Here is a 19,676-nt window from a genome sequence, read left to right as displayed (position 1 = left end):
ATGCCTCCAGCTCCCATCCAGAACACACCATACGATCCATCGTCTATAGCCAAGCCCTTTGATACAACTGCATCTGCTCTAATCCCACTGACAGAGACCAGAAACTTCAGGATTTCTAACAAACATTTATAAACCTCAATTACCCACAAATAAAATAAAACAAATTGAAAGAGCCAGACGAATACCCAGAAGCCATCTATTTCAAGACCGATTCAAGAAAACAAACAATACAACACCACTTGTCAACACCTATAGCCCCCAACTTAAACCCGTCCAACACATTATCAATAAACTACAACCTATACTGCAACAGGATACTACACTCCGAGAGGCTCTGGGAGACAGACCCATAGTCTCCTACAGACAACCACCTAACCTCAAGATGATTCTTACCAACAACCACAGGACATACCACAATAATACCAACCCTGGAACTTTCCCTTGCAATAAACCCCGTTGCCAGCTTTGTCCACATATTTACTCTGCTGACACCATTATTGGACCTAACCAATTCAGTTATAAGATCAAGAACACATATTCCTGCTCATCCAGAAATATAACTTACGCCATCATGTGCCAACAGTGTTCGTCTGCTATGTACATTGGACAAAGTCTCAGACACTTCGCCAAAGAATCAATGCACACAAAACAGATATCAGACATTGTCACAAAGAAAAAACAGTTTCTTGCCATTTCAACTAGAAAGAACATTGTCTCAATGACTTGACTACCTGCATCCTGTTTCAAAGACATTTTAACACAAGATTACAAAAAGAGAAATCTCTGAACTGTCATTCATGCTTAAATTTGACACTTTACGACTGGGTCTCAACAAAAATGCTAATTACCTTACCCATTACAAAGATAACTTCCCCAATTATCACCTCTAATATCATTAGCTCACAGACATTAATCTCCCCCCTCTTCCCCCGCATTCCCCTCTGTTCTGAAATTTGATTTGTCCTTTTTATGTGTGTTCACTTTTTTCGATTGCATCCCTTTGGTAGAATATGGTCATGCCAATTTTCTTCCACAATTTGATCTGAGGAAGTGGGTCTGGCCCACGAAAGCTCATTAACCTATAAACCATCTTGTTAGTCTTTAAAGTGCTACATAATCCTGTCTTTTGATATAGCACAGGAGAACACAGCTATACAATGGCTGGCTGCTTAGGGCAGCATTTACTTATTTCTACATGCATAAAGGACTAGCAGCTCCTGAAAAGGTGTTCTGGGAAAAACTCTTAGAACTGAAAAGTGCAACTGCAACCCTGCTGAGGAATCAGCATTTGTGTGTAACAGCCCATATGGGCCCTAGTTGGTAACCTGACCCAAAATCCATTATAGTCAAAGGAAAGACTCTCACAGACAAGTGGTATTAAATGGAAAAATAGACTGTCACCCTTAGCTAATGTCATCGCCTTTCCCCCCCCCCAAAAAAAAATTAGCAGGGAGAGGAAAGTATTAATATTGACTACTGTTTATTTTATAAAAATAAGCTATCCAATCATGCTAAGAAAATGTAATTAGATATGTACTATTCTAGCATGGCTGTGATTTACAGATATATTTTGCCATCTAGTAAATTGCATACTTGGTAAAATTACATGTTCATTGGAGCTATGTTTTGATTTTGGCAAAACATCAGTCACTGTGTTTTGGTTTTGCCAGCACAGGTAGAGTCTTGCCTAGTTCTGTGTTGTTTCCGGATGCACTATCAGTGAAATTTATGAAGCAGCAGTGCAAGATTCTAAAATTTTCCTACACAAATTTAATAGAAGCTTGTTAGTTTGCACACCAACCACTTCTCAGAAAAGATATAATAGCAAAATGTTATAGTTCAATCTCATGTTGCTAAGACTTCAGTCCTTCTACAGTTTAGCAAATAATTTATTACACCTGTCAAATCATTGACTAATGTACATTTGGTGCTCCAGTATACTATTTTCACCATTTGCCTAATCCATTTACAAAATCCGGTAATTTGCAACGTGTCTCCCATGCCGTGATGTAAATTAGAAAGGTCTTAAACTCTGACAAGAGAGAGCAACTGGACTAAAAAAATCCAGGACGACACAGGAGAGTGATTAAAGGAAGAATATGGTATCCAAGGTAAATTAAATCAAAGGCCACAGAGGAGAAAATGAAAACAAGAGAACAGAAGTTAGCTGCATGGATGATGATGAACAAGAATGACTTAAAAGCATGTGCAGAATTCAGCACAGGAATTCAGCACAGGATCATCAGCAATTTCTAGATTGCCTGCCTCTGAACTCTAAGGATATGTATATACTGCAATTACATACCCATGTCTGGCTTGTGCCAGCTGACTCAGGCTCAAGGAGATGGGGCTGTTGAATTGCAGTGTAGACATTGCAAATTAAGCTGCATTCCGAGCCCTGGAACCCTTTTACCTCACAGAGTCCCAGAGCTCGGGCTTCAGCCCAAGCCCAGATGTCTAGCCTACAATTAAATAGTCCCTTAGCCTGAGTCATGCTTGCACAGGCAGTGGCAAGTTTTTAATTTCAGTGTAGACATACCCCCAGGAACATTGGGTGGGGTGCCAGGGAGTTGCTAAAGACTTAATGGTACTGAGAACATTCAATGGATAGTCACGCTCCCGCAATCTCTCATCTACCCACTTGCCCACGCATATGTGGTTATTCGTACACTTGAAATTGCACTTGAATTCAAGCCTTGGCCACATTTTCATGCAGTTCTGTGAATGGTGGCAGATTACTTTTGTTCAGAAGTGATTTCTGGTTGCCACCTGATAGGGTGCAGTAGCCTGAAATATGTTTTAGTAGAAGGGTACTTGCAGGTGGACAATAGAGGGGAAGCTGAAGTTGCTGCTTTGTAAAATGAGAGGGACAGAAGCTTGCCCTTCCACTGTGCCCATAAATTAAGAGCATTCTGCCATTACCAAGAGGAGAACAGAACTCGTGCTCCCTTTGTTTCCACACAATGCACTGGAATGCATCAGATTAAAGAAAACATGCTAAAGCGGTATGCCAATCTCCCATGCCAACAATAAATTAATCTGTTTGCTGTTAGTCAATTTTAAGAAGTTGTGCCGTGAAAGCTCCTTTAATAAAGAGCGCTGTAGAAATGCAAATCTCTCTCATGGCCGTAGCACAAGTCCTGGACCAGTCTATCACTGCTGCAGCTAGATTCATCTTTCAAAGATGAATCTTCTGATGCACTGGAATTACTTCAGTACTTCCTTGCTACAACAACTACAGAGCTGGACTCAATGGCTAAATATACTTTACTGGTTTCTTGTTTCATAAAAAACATAAAAAGTTAATTTCCTATTTAGCAAAGAGAGAACATGCCAGCTGATCTACTTCTTTCAATGCAGCAAAACTCCACTGAATCGTGACGAGATTCAGTGTTATATAACAGTGAACACAATTTTCTTAATCTCATTTGAACAGACATTGTAAATAAAGAGTACGCATCAAAGTATTCTTCCACCACTGACCCATGTCTAACCCAGTATATGAACTAGAAAGAGGCACATTTATTTGAAGATGCAAAAGTGTTACCTAGAGAAAGTACAGAATTGTCTATGGAGACTGGAAATTATGTAAACAAAGCCCACAAAATAAGATTTTCAATAGTTTTTAAACTCAGTAACAGTATCTTCAATCTTTTTATTATGATTACAAAAAGCTGGGCCAGCAATTCATTTGCAATGAGTCACAAGAGCACCCCAGACCAAAACTCAACCGCATTTCACTTTCAATTATTTTTGAGTGCAGTTATGCTCCAATAGTAATACTATTTGCAAACACCAAAAATGCCATCTAAGATCCTTCACGATTTTCTCAATTAATTGCCCCACATCATATACCATTGTCCAGTAGAATCATTTTTTTTATTTCATCATGAAGACTAACTTACATTAAATTCCTCTGATATTAATTTTCCTTCAGAAAGAAGCAGTAACAATTTCACGTCTCAAATAAATGGGATAATGGATCCAGCAATTCCCTGTCACTGAACATGCAAAAATGCATTCAGAATTAAGATGCCATTTTCAGAACTGAGATATCCTTTAACAGTGATGGTGGGAGTAACTGATGATGAGGGGTCTATTCTAAACTGATTCTTTGCTCCCCCCAACTTTTTATTCCTATTTCTTTCTCTTTTCAGTGTTATAAATAGGTTGTCACATTTTCCCATTTGAATATCAACAAATTATAATGCTACAGTATCTTCTAGTAAATGCCAGAAAGTTGTGTTTTCCACCAAACATAGAAAACCCCTCAGCCATTTGCAGGAAGAACCCACTAGAGTTAACCAAATGCAAATTAAACTGTCCTTATCAACCGCGCATCCTTCCTTGTTTATAAAATGCTGGTTGTGTTTGCCCACAAGTCCAAGTAGTTAAAAACACTATGCAGTGGGATTTCAGTCATGCCTGAAGTCAAGAGAAGTTTTTCTACTGACTTCACTGGTCTTTGGACCATGCCCCACATGAAGAACTAAATAATTTCTAGTTTGCTATGTAATTATTCTGATATCTACTATTGTGACAATGGTACTGATAAAACCTTGTACATTTAACCAGGGATGTAATAGTGTAATCAATTAATCTATTAACCAATAAGCAAAAGCTTATCAGTTAATGCTATAGACTAATTGCATCACACCCCCTGCACTTGCCAGTACATTTTTTAGCAGGCTGGCCTATAGCCTGGCTCAGTCCTGCCTTGCGCTAGGTCCGGGACCTACCCCTGCTGCGGCTCTGCATTTAAAGTGTATTAGGAGCCAGGTGAGCAGGCAGCCAATCTCAGTTCCGGCTCACACCAGGTCCAGGAGTTCAGACACCTCCCCAGACAGAGGCTGCTTCCACCCTTCACTGCTGCCTCTGATACTCTGAGGCCACCCCACTCTGCCATCCTGCTTTGCTGTATCAGAGGCAGCAGCACCGGGTGACAGGCAGCCGGTCTGTGAGGGAAGCTGATTTTTAAACTGGTACAGAGGCAGTAGCGCGACGTGGCAGGGGGCTCCTCGGGAGAGAGGCCAGAGCACACTGACTGCCGGCCCTACCCCTGGGGACTATAGAATAGTTCAGTAACCAAGAAGAATTCATGAGGTAAATCACTATTCAAGTAACCAATATTTAACATCCCTACATTTAACATACATTTTGAAGACATACTGGCTACGTCTAGACTGGAATGATTTTCCGCAAATGCTTTTAACGGAAAAGTTTTTCCATTAAAAGCACTTGCGGAAAAGAGCATCTAGATTGGCATGGACGCTTTTCCGAAAAAAGCACTTTTTGCAGAAAAGCGCCCGTGCCAATCTAGACGCGGTTTTGCGCAAGAAAGCCCCCATCGCCATTTTCGCCATCGGGGCTTTTTTGCGCAAAACAGTTTTTAGCTGTCTACACTGGCCCTCTTGTGCAAAAACATTTCCGGAAAAGGGCTTTTGCCTGAACGGGAACGTCAAAGCATTTGCGCAAGAAGCACTGATTTTGGACAGTAGAACGTCAGTGCTTTTGCGCAAAATCAAGCAGCCAGTATAGACAGCTGACAAGTTTTTGCACAAAAGCAGCCGCTTTTGCGGAAAAACTTGCCAGTCTAGACGCAACCACTGTGTATGAAAAGAGAATGAATGACTAACAATAGTCAATACTGGTCAGTGAAAAGCTAGTCAGACAATTAACATTTCTAAAACTAAGAGAGACAAGTAGGTGCAGCAATATCTTTTACTGGACCAACTGTGGAAGGGACAAGCTTTTGAGCTACACAGGAAAGAGTGTTTCTTCCATCCACAGAGGTTAGTCCAATAAAAGATGCTATTCACCTATCCTGTCACTTGCATGTCCTGAGACTAACAAGAAAATAACACTGCCAACAATGATCTATAAAAATATATACTTTAAAAAAGTCATTCTATGTTTGCCTCGATCACCTGCAGCACATTTATACTTCAGTCACCACTAGCCTAGAACTCTTCTCCACTTCTTCCCTCCCATCATCTATCATGGAGTCATGAGACTCATCTCTATAAACAAACCAAACAACTTAATTCCTGAGCTCTCTCCAATTTCTTTCAGTCTTATTCCATAATTTGTCTTCCATTATCTGAAGCTTACTGGTGGAAGGTTGCAGGGGTCGTCGCTCTTCTCCCCCCTTCCCCCACCACTCTCCCAATGTATTTCACTTCACTAACATTATTTTCCAATACCAAAAGTGATGGTGCTTTAGACAACTTGTTAGATACCTTTTTCTCATTTAATCTGCAGCGGTCACCATTAAACATCAAAATTTACCAAATATTGGTACCTGGCATAGAGTAAAATGTTTCTGTATGTCTCTGAACTTACAAGAAGTAAACAACTTCATTATGTTGTATACATGGATTCTGGCACTGAACCAGACTTACCCCACTGCAAAAGCACTGTTAATATGTACTTTTATTCTTGATGACCATGGTCCCAGGAAAAGAATAAGAGTGATCATTTACAGAACCTTTTGATAGTTCAGAAGGCATGCATGTTGAAATACAATGGTCAAGTCATCTGATCCCCTGGGCCTCCCTCTGGAATGCCCCTTCACAGAAGATTTGCAGAACGGCCTTTGAAGCAGATCCCGAATTGGAGTAGAAATTTTTTTTCCTTGATTTTTTTGGTTCTCACATAGAGCAGCCCACCAGTCAGAATTTTGCAGATAGCTTTAGATTATTGTTTGTTATTGCATACTGCTCAAAATAATATAAATTCCTTCCATTGATGCTATATCATCTAGGTACAACAGTATGCATTAAGGACAAAGGACTTGATTTCTTCTAATCTCTCTATTTTCCACCATCATGACTCCAGTAAAGTTACTCCTGGTTTAAGTAAGATCAGAATCAGGTCTACAGCATCAGTTTGACTTTTGAATTTCCTTGCTTTTATTATTTAGGTCACATTTTCAGTATTATTGTAGAAAAGCTTTTGTATGAAATATAAATGACATTTAAGAAAAAAGTGCTTGGATATTAAAGTTTATATATAATGTACGTTTATAGATGAGCCTACCATGTTAATAGAAAAGATTCAGAACCCTATATATTTATGCATCTGGTTCCCTTTGGATAGTAAATACATTTTTTCTTCAATAGAACATAAGAACGGCCATTCTGGGTCAGACCAAAGGTCCATCTAGCCCAGTAGCCTGTCTGCCAACAGTGGCCAGCACCAGGTGCCCCAGAGAGGGTGGACCGAAGACAATGATCAAGCGATTTGTCTCCTGCCATCCTTCTCCAGCCTCTGACAAACAGAGGCCAGGGATACCACTTCTATCCCCTGGCTAATAGCCTTTTATGGACCTAACCTCCATGAAATTATCTAGCTTCTCTTTAAACTCTGTCACAGTCCTAGCCTTCACAGCCTCCTCTGGCAAGGAGTTCCACAGGTTGACTACACGGTGTATAAAGAAGAACTTTCTGTTATTAGTTTTAAATCTGCTACCCATTCATTTCATTTGGTGTCCTCTAGTCTTCTATTATGGGAACTAATAAATAACTTTTCTTTATCCGCCCTCTCCAAACCACTCATGATTTTATATACCTCTATCGTATCCCCCCTCAATCCCTCTTTTCTAAACTGAAAAGTCCCAGTCGCTTTAACCTCTCTTCATATGGGACCTGTTCCAAACCCCTAATCATTTTAGTTGCTCTTTTCTGAACCCTCTCCAAGGCCAAAATACCTTTTTTGAGGGGAGGAGACCACATCTGTACACAGTATTCAAGATGTGGGCGTACCATAGTTTTATACAGGGGCAGTAAGATATTCTGGGTCTTATTTTCTATCTCTTTCTTAATAATTCCTAGCATCCTATTTGCCTTTTTGACCGCCGTTGCACACTGTGTGGAAGTTTTCAGAGAATTATCCACGATCACACCAAGATCTCTCTCCTGATTTGTCATAGCCAAATTAGCCCCCATCATACTGTACGTATAGTTGGGGTTATTTTTCCCGATGTGCATTACTTTACACTTAGCCACATTAAATTTCATTTGCCATTTTGTTGCCCAATCACTGAGTTTGGTAAGATCTTTTTGGAGTCCCTCACAGTCTGCTTCTGTCTTGACTATCCTAAACAGTTTAGTATCATCTGCAAACTTTACCACCTCACTGCTTACCCCTTTCTTCAGATCATTTATGAATAAGTTGAAAAGGATTGGTCCCAGGACTGAACGTTGGGGGACACCATTAGTTACTCCTCTCCACTCTGAAAATTTACCATTTATTCCTACCCTTTGTTTCCTGTCTTTTAACCAGTTCTCAGTCCAAGAAAGGACCTTCCCTCTTATCCCATGGCCATGTAATTTACACAAGAGCCTTTGGTGAGGGACCTTGTCAAAGGCTTTCTGAAAATCTAAGTATACTATATCTACTGGATCCCCCTTGCCTGCATATCTGTTAACCCTTCAAAGACCTCTAATAGATTAGTAAGACATGGTTTCCCTTTACAGAAACCATGTTGACTTTTGTCCAACAAATTATGTTCTTCTACATGCCTCACAATTTTATTCTTTACTACCATTTCGACTAATTTGCCCAGGTACTGAAGTCAGACTTACCGGTATGTAATTGCCAGGATCGCCTCTAGAGCCCTTTTTAAATATTGGTGTCACGTTGGCTACCTTCCAGTCATTAGGTACGGAAGCCGATTTAAAGGATAGGTTACAAACCACAGATAATAGTTCAGCAATTTCCCATTTGAGTTCTTTTAGAACCCTTGGATTAATGCCATCCGGTCCCGGTGATTTGTTAATGTTAAGTTTTTCTATTTGTTCCAAAACCTCCTCTAATGACACTTCAATCCAGGACAGTTCCTCAGATTCATCACCCACAAAGGACGATACAGATTTGGGAATCTCCCTAACGTCCTCAGCTGTGAAGACTGAAGCAAAGAAATCATTTAGTTTATCCGCAATGGCTTTATCGTCCTTCATTGCTCCTTTTATATCTTGATCGTCTAGGGGACCCATGGGTTTTTTAGCAGGCTTCCTGCTTCTAATGTACTTAAAAACATTTTGTTATTTCTTTTTGAGTTTTTGGCTAGCTGTTCCTCAAAATCTTTTTTTGCTTTTCTTATTACATTTTTACACTTCATTTGACAGTGTTTATGTTCCTTTCTATTTATCTCACTAGGACTGGACTTCCACTTCTTAAAAGATGCCTTTTTGTCCCTCACTGCTTCTTTTACATGGTGGTTAAGCCATGGTGACTCTTTTTTAGGTCTCTTGCTATGTTTTTTAATTTGGGGTATCCATTTAAGTTGGGCCTCTATTATGATGTCTTTAAAAAGTTCCCATGCAGCTTGCAGGGATTTGGCTCTAGTCATTGTGCCTTATAAACCCTGTAAGAGGCATTTCTCCTCATTTGCTCACTGGAGGATCTGCTGTCCCCAGTTCAATAAAATTAGGGTGCACTTTCTTGTAGCAGATAAGAAGTGGGGAGTCTTTCCTCATCTACTATCCAAGGATTCAAATGCAGGGCTCTAACCAAAGACACATCTCAGCACAATGTCAGTACTTGCAAAGTGGTTTACAATAAATAGGGAGTTCTATCTCATCTGCTGAAAATGTACCCTACCTATATGGTCAAATGGTACAGTAATTTCAGATACACCAGACCTGAAATAACTCTTGTTCAAATAATGGCATTTATAAGACACTGCCAGAATAACTTTGAAAAAATTCTCAACTTATTTAAGGGAGAAATGAAGGTTTTCATGATTAGACCACACAGGTGTCTTGAAAATCATCTAATATAAACTACTAAATGTCACTAACTTTAGTATGAACTGAAAGTCACCAAATAAATTGGGCTAAATCATAAAGCCATCACACAGTTTTGTCTTGAAAAGGAGTGAGTAAAAATTGAGCAAGAACATCAAGATCTGGCTTATTAACATTAGTGTTATGACTTTCAATTGTGTATGTCACTAAAACAGCTGCATTCTGCCCACTAATCTGTCTCTTCACAGATGAATTAAAAAACACTATTTCTAAGCAAATGTCATTCAGTTACCATTAAAACAATAACAACTTATCTCAATGGTAAAACTTAAAAAACAACAAATAGTCTTGCAGCACCTTAAAGACTAACAAAACATGTAGGCAGTATCATGAGTTTTCATGAGCACAACCCACTTCTTCAGATGATGCTAGCAGCCTGAATTGTCTATGGACCTTTGTTCACAGATACTCAGATTTCTAATTTGACTTCCTTTTCTAGTTTTATCATATTAAATTTTCATATTCGAAATAATTAAGGGGAGGTATCAATAATGATGTAATGATGGCTTTACAACACATTGTATGCACACTAAAGTAAGTTCAAACAGCATTTTTCTTACCAGTAATTTGAATTGTCCCAAATGGAAATATTTTGTCATTGGTTTGTATGTGCATGGTGAAATTGTTGTTTATCAACATTTACTGATGAAAAATCTAATCCTTCCAAACCTACTTATAGACCATAAACAAAATTGCCTCTTAAAATTGTCTTCCAGAAAGTAAACAGATTGAGTTCCTTAAGCCTGCTGGGGTTTCAAGAATGTTTAACAACCCAGAAGGGAAAGGCCAGGTTAAGATGCTGCTGGAGCGGGACAGCTGCTATTGGGTGTACAGGCAGTCCCCGACTTACGCGGATCCGACTTATGTCGGATCCGCACTTACGAACGGGGCTCTCTCGCCCCGGAAGTGGAGGTAGCGGATTGCTACCTGCGAGCTCCGGGGCGAGAAAGCCCCGTTCGTAAGCTGCTCCGGTGCCCCTGGTCTGCTGGAGACCAGAGCAAAGCCTCAGAGGCGCGGGGAACCGCCGCTGCTGCCGCTTCAGTCTGGGTGCCTGTGGTCTGCTGCGAGGAAAGGGGGGCGCGGCTAGTGTGCCCCCCCCAGCAGACCAGGCTTTTGTTTTGGACCCTGGAGCAGAGCAGCTGGGGCGCTGCCGATTGGTCCTGCAGCGCCGCTCTGGGCACTACTGGACCAACCCGGCAGCACCCCAGCTGCTCTGCCCCAGGTCCTGATTCAGCCGCTGCTGGTCAGTTTCAGCAGTGGCTGAATCAGGACGCCTGGGGCAGAGCAGCTGGGGTGCTGCTGGGTTGGTCCAGTAGCGCCGAGGAGCAGTGCTACTGGAGCAACCCAGCAGCACCCCAGCTGCTCTGCCCCAGGCGTCCCCAAGTCAGCCGCTGCTGAAACTGACCAGCGCTGACTACAGGAAGCCCGAGCCAGAGTTGCTCTGCCCCAGGCTTCCTGGAATCAGCGCTGATCAGTTTCAGCAGCAGCTGACTTGGGGAAACTTGGGGTTCTTAAGTTGAATCTGTATGTAAGTCAGAACTGGCGGTCAGTTTCAGCAGCGGCTGAATCTGGACGCCAGTTCCGACTTACATACAGATTCAACTTAAGAACAAACCTACAGTCCCTATCTTGTACGTAACCTGGGGACTGCCTGTACTTACAAGGGGACTGAGTGGTGTTCAGGCAATTGTAGAAGGATTATGACAGAATCCTCAAGTCAAATGTCACAGAAAAAGGTACTGAAACAGCTGTAAAGTTTTCTAGTATCTGAATGTACTTCTTCTCTTGCAGGCACAGATTTCCTTGGCTACGAGAAGTAATGGTGTCCCATTCCCAAGACCCTGGATATTTGGGGAAATGATAATGAAATACAGCGTGTATATATATATATATATATATATATATATATATATATGCTGTATCTCTCTCTCTCTCTCTCACACACACACACACACACACACACACACACACACACACACACACACACACACACACACACACTTACTTACTTTTGTGGGCAAAACTTACTTCTTCAGACCTTAACTCAAGATTATCTCATCTGAAGAAGTGGGTTGTGCCCACGAAAGCTTGCAACATTTTATATATATTTTTGTTAGCCTCCAAGGTGCCACAGGACTACTCATTATTAAACAGAGCTATCCAGCTTGTTTCTTGGCTGTCCCAGTACAGATGTCCAGGAGTGAACAGAAGAGGAGATTTAACCATTTCCATTCATGATCCCACCAGAATCTGACAACATTTAGTGGAGCAATCTAATAAAACTTCCACTGCTGCTGTCATACTGTATTTATTAGTGATGATTATTCACAACACAGTAGCACATTGCAGCCTTTATCAACGCCCTTTTGTGCTAGGTGCCTTAACACAAATATTCTTAATTCATGTTGGCCATTATTGTGCCCAGTCCTTGCACAAGTGAAAAAGGAATCCTTCTGCCTTGTACCCTTATTTAGAAGTGAGGCATGATGGCAGCTGTTGCACTCAGTGTACAAGGGCTGCTCAGGGCTAGAATTACTGCTGGGACTAGCTATTTCAAAGGTGGCAAGATGGAGTCAGACCTGCCCTTCCACATCTGCCTGCACGCTGTCCAACACCCTTGTTAATGCTGCACATGACAACATTCTTGCTATCAGAGTTTTCCTTCAGGAGGTTATCATCCCTTCTCCCCTCCAGCAATCAACAGCTGGTGCAAAGGCAGCACAGTACAGAAGTGAAATTACCCTATTTTCTCTCCAAAGTCCCACTGACACAAGCTGCTGCATAATACCCCCACATGGGCCTTTGACTAAAGGCACAATTCAACTGTCAACATTTAAAATAAATAACTCCACTTAAAAGTGCAGACTAAAAAGTTCCTTTGTTGCTCTGAAGTTTGCATTTATTATAAGCATTTTTTAATTCTTGACAACAACAAAATGTCTTGACACCTCACTACTTTTTCACTGGAGCTCTCATCTTGAGTTTTTTCATTAATATTTTGCACCACTGTTCACTTGCAGTTTTAAACAGTTTACACACTAGAAGACTTACTCAGTGTTCCTTGGGTCCAGCCCAGGGCAGGGGTGGGGCTATCCTGACTGCTGGCTTCTACCAGGTTAGCCCAGAGCTGGGGGGACAGAGAGACAGCATACTCCAGCTGCCAGCTTCATTCCAGTACCTGCAGAGGGGAGGAGGGTGCAGGCCACATCCTGGCTTCATCTTGGACCTGGCTGGGGAGAAGCGAGGTGGCCTAGAAGTGGGGTGGGGAGTCTGTGGAGGCCTCCAACAAGTGCTCCTCAGTGCCAGCCACAGGGGAGGCTGTGCAGGCCAATCGGGATCTTCTCCCCAGAGCCGGCCAGGGTGTCCAGCAGCTTCTGGCTGGGGCATTTCCTGCCCCCCTCTACTCATTCCAAGTGTAATTGTTCTTCCACCTCCCTTTCCATTTTAAAAGAAACAATCACATTCTAGGCACATCCCATTGTCCTGGAATACCCAAATGCTGACCTTACTTTAGGTTAGGATAAAAGGAAGCTGCATATCAATTTGGTGGTAGTAGTCTTACCATTGAGGAGGTGTTCTTGAACAAACGGACTCATGGATGGACAGAGACAGATGCATAGTTCTCAAAAACATAGATAGATTTCATGGCTTTTCAATTTCTTCTCCGTGTGCCATTCTCCCTATTCCAGCCTAAATCAGAAGCATGTTATAAGTAAATAGAGCAGCTTGCCTTGGTTTTAGAAGTCAGCAGGTTTGACAAAACTCATCATGATGCACTACTAATTGGAATAAGTTTGAATCAGTATACTGAATCCAGTTAGCTACTCTGAAAGCTTCTACAGATTGAACCTCTTTAGTCTGGCACCCTTGACCTGAGCAGTGCCAAACCAGGGAATTTGTTGGACCATGTGAGGTCTGTATTGTCTAGCAGCATTACCAACACTTCCACTACTTACTGGGCTCATAGAAAACATTTATGGGTAAATCGGAGCTAAATAACAGCACAGAACACTGACAGCCAGGGCTGGTGGCTGTAAACCAACTTTTTGGAACCACAGGAAACTTGGCCATAGCCATGGTAAGCAGACATCTGGCTAACTAAAATCATGTGCACCACAGATGTTGCCAGATCAGAGAGGTTCAGCCTGTAGAAATTAACTGAATAAAAGCTAAACTAGTTTAACTGAGGAGCAGTGTTAGGCAACAATAACAAACAGAAAAAAATCAGAACTTTTTGGATGTTCATGACAATGAAACTGCCAACTGAAAAATAGTACTTGAAAGTACTTCAGTATTTCTCCAGCACTATGAGCATAATCTGTAGGTTTGTTCTTAAGTTGAATCTGTATGTAAGTCGGAACTGGCATCCAGATTCAGCCGAAACTGCTGAAACTGATCAGTTTCAACAGCAGCTGAATCTGGACACCAGTTCTGACTTACATACAGATTCAACTTAAGAACCCCAGGCATCCCCAAGTCAGCTGCTGCTGAAACTGATCAGCGGCTGATTCCAGGAAACCCGGGGCAGAGCAACTCTGCCTCGGGCTTCCTGTAGTCAGCGCTGGTCAGTTTCAGCAGCGGCTGAATCAGGACGCCTGGGACAGAGCAGCTGGGGTGCTGCTGGGTTGGTCCAGTAGTGCCCAGAGTGGCACTGCGGGACTAACCAGCAGCGCCCCAGCTGCTCTGCCCCAGGGTCCACAACAAAAGCCTGGTCTGCTGGGGGGGGGGGGGGGGGGCACACTAGCCGCGGCTGCAGCTGTGCTCCCGGTGTCTCTGGTCTGCTGGAGACAGTCCCCAGCAGACCAGGGGCACCGGGAGCAGCTTTTCTCGTCCCGGAGGTCGAGGTGGCGGGACCACTGCCTGCGAGCTCTGGGGCGAGAAAGCCCCGTTCGTAAGTGCGGATCCGACATAAGTCGGATCCGCGTAAGTCGGGGACTGCCTGTATATGTGATTTGACTTTGCTGCTACTTATAGTTGAGCAGGTTTTCTGTAAATAGATCCCATAACATGGCATGTGCATCTCAGCATCCTCCTTAGTAAGTGAACACACACAAAGATTAAAAATTGCTGCACTGGTCTTCCTATTGGTAACATCTGCCCTTTTTTGTGCCTTCCTAGCTACCAGAAATATACAAAAACTGTTTTCAGAACAAAATCCAAGTGGCGTTGTAAAGTGGAGCCGAGGAAGACAGCTTTGATGGTATTTTTGTGTGGAAACACTGTGGTCTATTTACTCATGTAGCTTTCATTAGCATTCATGGGTGTTACACGCACTAGTAACCATACAACAAGGCAAGGACATACCAACTTCTCAAAACACAAAGACCTTCTGGGCACAAAGTCATGTATTTTAGTGGCAACACCACTGGTACTTCATTTGCAGACTATAGAACAACTCTCTCTTTTCAGGCATACAAGTTAACAGTCAAAACAGCAGAAAATGCGCTATACACTGAAAGAAATATATTTCTCTCGATGGCTGAGGACCAAACAAGTTTCAAAATCTGGGCAGTCAGCCTGCTAGGATTTAGAAACTTCACTAGGGAGGGAGAAAAACAAAACAAAAAAACAAAACAAAACATGCAGCAGCAGCAACAACAAAACTTCCCTTTTGAAGGGCTTCTTTTCAAAACATCCAATAACTAGTTATCAAACTATTTAATATCACCCCTAAAATTTTGGATAGTTTTGTTAAAAATCAGCAGAATTATCTGACTATTTCACGGTAAATAATGTAATGAAACGTCATCTCATTAGAGCTTCATTTTCAATACCTTTGTAGAAAAAAGTAAAGAAATCCTACATATTAAAGATTGAGTGTAAAAAGTCTTTTCTGAAACTATCCAGTAAATACATAAAACTAACTTGCTCCCATCAGAGTTCAAATTATTCTCTACAACTTTATACAGAAATATTTTATAAACCTTTAAACCAACATTTAAAATATTGTAGGAATATGAAAAGAATAGTTATTGATCTAAATTTGTAATGTGAATCCAAGGGAGTTCATACACAGTTCATAGCTTAGTTTTCACCCTAAGTGACATTTTTATACACTTGTTTTATTTATTACAGGCTAAATCTCTCTAGTCTAGAACTCTCTGGTCCAGAAACATTCATGGCCTAGACTGATTTTAGTTAGCTGGATGTCCATTTTTCATGGGTGTAGCCACGTTTCCTGTGGTCTCATAAACAATGTTCCTTCTAAGATTTTCCATCCTTGGGTGAGTTGAACTTTATTCTGTGTGGGTTGAAATTTCTTATGTGCAACACCAATATTGAGGTAGTGTGTGATGTGCAACCACCAGTACAAACAAAAACAATAGATATAAATATATATATTAAATAGTCCATAGATGTGGAAGAAAATATATTAAAACAAGGGATAATTAACAAGGCGCAATGCTTATGATTATAATATGAAATCAAATATAAAGAAATTTAACACTATCCTTGGCTGAAGAAGTGGGTTGTGCCAACAAAAGCTCAAGATACTATTTATATATTTTTGTTCAACTAAGGTGCTACAGGACCATTGTTGTTTTTTAAGTTTTTTTTTTTTTTAGTTACAGGCTACACCTCTCAGACCTTGTAGTGCATGTATCATCAACCTTTCTAACATACTGATGCATGTTTCAAAGATTTTGCAAATAAGGTTTCATCCTACAAAACAGCTAGCATCACACATAGTTCTTGCTGCTTCTGATTCATAAGAACCAGAACTCTACCAGATAGCAAAGATCTGGCCTTAATGCAATACAGTTTACCATGTATGTATTTGTAACACAGGATTTTTTAAAAATCATTAAGATCAGAGTTTTAGCTATCAGTAACACTCCAAAAAATTCTGTTAAAATAATATTTTTCTTTCTTACCATAACCCATTAACACAGGGATAGGCAATACTTTTTGATGGGGGGGCCACCCCTGAGGAAGGGGTACAGGACTGGGAGGGGGTTGTGACCTGGAGCAGAAGTGCAGGAGGGGTTGCAGGGATATGGGCTGTGACCAGGGATAGTGGATTGGGGTGCAAGGTCTGAGAGGGTTTTGTGACCTGAAGAGGGCTGTAGGTAAAGATGCAGTGTCTGGGAAGGTATATGGGGGCTGGAGCACAGGTGCAGAAGGTTTGGGTTACATAGGGTAGGAGGGCAGAAGGGGGCAGAGGGCTGAAGGAGAGAAGGAGGGAGGGACAGACTGCGGTGCCAGAGATAGGCTCTAGCTGGGAGATCTTACCTGGCTCCCAGCCAGCAGCCCAGCAGGATCCTTAGCCAGGGTCCCTACCATCCAGCTCCTGTACTTGCTCAGGGAGGTTGCAGGAGCCATGTTTATTGCTCTGAACTGAATGCCATGAGCCCATGGCATGGAAGGAGGAAGGAGGGGTACTTCATTTGCAAACAGGCAGCCACTATTGGTCGAAACTGGTCAATGGGAGTTACTGAGGGCGAGGATAGCATGAGAAGCCTGTCTCCCTTCCCTCCAGACTCTCAGCATTCAGAAACACACACATGGCTCCTGCACCCAGACATCCTGAGTGCCAGGCAGGGGTGGGGCAGGCAGAGAAGCAGCTGAGGCTCTCACTGCCAGATCCAGCCCAAAGATCATCTTTTGCCCAAACCTGGAGTAGAGGTTGGAGCCAGCTTCTCCATTTATAGCAGGCAGCTGCTGCTGCTGCTTCTGCTCCTACAAGAGAGCAAGTGCCTCACCCTCTCTCCCCCTTCCCCAGCTGACTAGCTGAGCTCCCTGCCTGTGTGGGAGCTCTGAACCTCTGTGTGGGGAATCAGAAAAGGGCTGTGCGCCCACATGGATGCACAGATTACAGGGAACCTTGCCCATAAAGTTGGTTTACAGCCACCAGTCATAGCTCTCAGTGTTCTGTGCTGTTATTTAGCTCTAATTTATCCCTAAATGGCCTCCAACTGCCCAGTACGCAGTGGAAGCGTTGGCAATGCTGCTAGACAATATTGACTTACTGTGGTCTGGAAAATTCTCTGGCTCAGAACTGGTCAGGTTCCGAGAGTGCCAGACTAGAGAGATTCAACCTGTACTTGCATTGCAGTAGTGCCCCATCATATGAAGTGCTATAGGTGAGAAACACTGCCTTGAAGACCTAACAATTAAAGAATACTTGGTACTGTTTAAAAGAGACCTGTGTGAAAATGTACATTATATACACACACACACACACACACACACAGGCAGTCCCCAGGTTACGTACAAGATAGGGACTGTGGGTTTGTTCTTAAGTTGAATCTGTATGTAAGTCGGAACTGGCATCCAGATTCAGCCGCTGAATCTGGACACCAGTTCTGACTTACATACAGATTCAACTTAAGAACCCCAGGCGTCCCCAAGTCAGCTGCTGCTGAAACTGATCAGCAGCTGATTCCAGGAAGCCCGGGGCAGAGCAACTCTGCCTCGGGCTTCCTGTAGTCAGCCGCTGGTCAGTTTCAGCAGCGGCTAACTTGGGGACGCCTGGGGCAGAGCAGCTCGGGGGCTGCTGGGTTGGTCCAGTAGCGCCAAGGAGCGGTGCTGCGGGACCAACTGGCAGCGCCCCACCTGCTCTACCACAGGCCCCGGGCTTTGCTCCACATCTCCCTGGTCTGCTGAGGGGGGCACTAGCTGCATCCCGCCCAGCAGACCAGAAAGACGCTGAGCAAAGTGGCGCAGGACCCGGGGCCGGACCCGCGGCCGCTTCCAGATCAGCTGGAAGCATCGCGGGTCGGGCCGGGTCCTGCGCGGCTTTGCTCAGCGTCTTTCTGGTCTGCTGGGCGGGACGCAGCTAGTGCCCCCCTCAGCAGACCAGGGAGAAGTGGAGCAAAGCCCGGGGCCTGCAGACCAGGGAGACGCTGAGCAAAGCCACGCAGGACCCGGCCCAACCCACGGCGCTTCCAGCTGATCTGGAAGCGGCCGTGGGTCCGGCCCCAGGTCCTCCTCCGCTTTGCTCCCCGTCTCCCTGGTCTGCTGGCTCCCGCAGCAGACCAGGGAGACGGGGAGCAGCTTTTCTCGCCCTGGAGGAGGCGGGCGGCGGGACCAGGCGTCCCGCTGCTCAAGTCCTCCGGGGCGAGAAAATCCCCGTTCGTAACTGCGGATCCGACATAAGTCGGATCCGCGTAACTTGGGGACTACCTGTATATCTATCTCGCTGGAAACAATAGCCTGCATCTTAAGTGAGTTATGGTAAATGGCTCACAATGACAAAGACATGGAAAATTCAACCCATATCAAACTATATTTGTCATCTCAAATAGTTCAGCATGAACTGTGAATATGGTGGGTATAAAACTAGTAATTTCCCTGATCTTTTAGTTTTCTGTGAACTTTGGCTAGCTCGCTCTATTTGAGCTAAGAAATGTGCAAGACATCAGCATTATGACTTGTGACCCCAATTCTCATCTTTTAAAATAAATTAGAGATTTTTTCATTATTAACATATTTGAGAACAGGATCAGGCCTTTTATCTTCAGTGATTTTCTACACAAGCATAACACACATTGCAACATTAACAAAAATCAGAAAGCCAGATCAGATTAAAATTTGGCAATGATTATAAACTGGTGAAAAAAAAGCAAGGCAGATGAGAACAACAATGAATTGTGAATAAACCAAAGCTTCTCAGTCTCTAGCACTTACAATGTGTCTCATTAACCATCAATCATTCCACATTTATCGCTTAAAATGTAAAAAAGTTAAAAAAAAATCCATCCCTTTTCTCACAACTGAATTTAGATATTAGGAAAGACTTCCTGTCAGGGTGCCTAAACCCTAAATAAATTGCTGAGGGATGTTGTGGAATCTCCATCATTGGAGTGATTTAAGAGCAGATTAGATAAACCTCTATAAAGGGATGATCTAGATGGTGTTTGGTCC

The 19,676-nt window shown here is 42.8% G+C and overlaps 1 protein-coding gene across 15 annotated transcripts in view; it reads right to left on the bottom strand.

Moving 5' to 3' along the window:
* Positions 1-19,676, bottom strand: part of THRB (thyroid hormone receptor beta) — a 287,386-nt gene that overhangs the window by 202,466 nt on the left and 65,244 nt on the right. For 3 of the 15 annotated variants that reach the window (XM_075922043.1, XM_075922040.1, XM_075922037.1), the window contains exon 2: positions 13,372-13,499. The exons of the other annotated variants lie outside the window; for them this stretch is intronic. The gene's annotated coding sequence lies outside the window, so the exon portion shown is untranslated. The remainder of the gene's footprint in view (positions 1-13,371; positions 13,500-19,676) is intronic. 15 annotated transcript variants of the gene reach the window in all.

Source organism: Pelodiscus sinensis, chromosome 2, assembly GCF_049634645.1.
Source record: "Pelodiscus sinensis isolate JC-2024 chromosome 2, ASM4963464v1, whole genome shotgun sequence".
Classification (NCBI taxonomy): domain Eukaryota; kingdom Metazoa; phylum Chordata; order Testudines; family Trionychidae; genus Pelodiscus; species Pelodiscus sinensis.
The sequence above is the reverse complement of the archived record's forward strand: the minus strand, read 5'-3'. Positions and strand labels throughout refer to the sequence as shown.